Source organism: Penaeus monodon, chromosome 27 (assembly GCF_015228065.2).
Source record: "Penaeus monodon isolate SGIC_2016 chromosome 27, NSTDA_Pmon_1, whole genome shotgun sequence".
Taxonomy (NCBI): Eukaryota; Metazoa; Arthropoda; class Malacostraca; order Decapoda; family Penaeidae; genus Penaeus; species Penaeus monodon.
Genome location: NC_051412.1, coordinates 26,842,261 through 26,842,499, shown reverse-complemented (window position 1 = coordinate 26,842,499; position 239 = coordinate 26,842,261). Strand labels below are relative to the sequence as shown.

General features: G+C 31.0%; 1 protein-coding gene across 1 annotated transcript in view; it reads right to left on the bottom strand.

Annotated features, from left to right (window-relative positions):
- The window catches only part of LOC119590476, an 18,224-nt gene that overhangs the window by 3,194 nt on the left and 14,791 nt on the right, over positions 1-239 (bottom strand). The gene's annotated exons all lie outside the window — the stretch shown is intronic.

Sequence of the window (239 nt, the reverse complement as noted above, 5' to 3'; positions counted from 1 at the left end):
GTAATGCACTTAAGACCTGGCTCAATATTAATCAAGTCCATATTCTGTAATTTCAATGGTAATACACTTTCGACAAGGGCATTACGATATCTGTAATTCCTTCTTAGACTATTAATTTATATTAGATTTCCCATTTTAATATGTAACTCTTGATATATGTTTATATTCTGTCATTAATATTGACACTTTTTTCCTTCCCTCTCTCTTTTCTTCCATCCTTCTTTTCCCCTCCTTTCTAA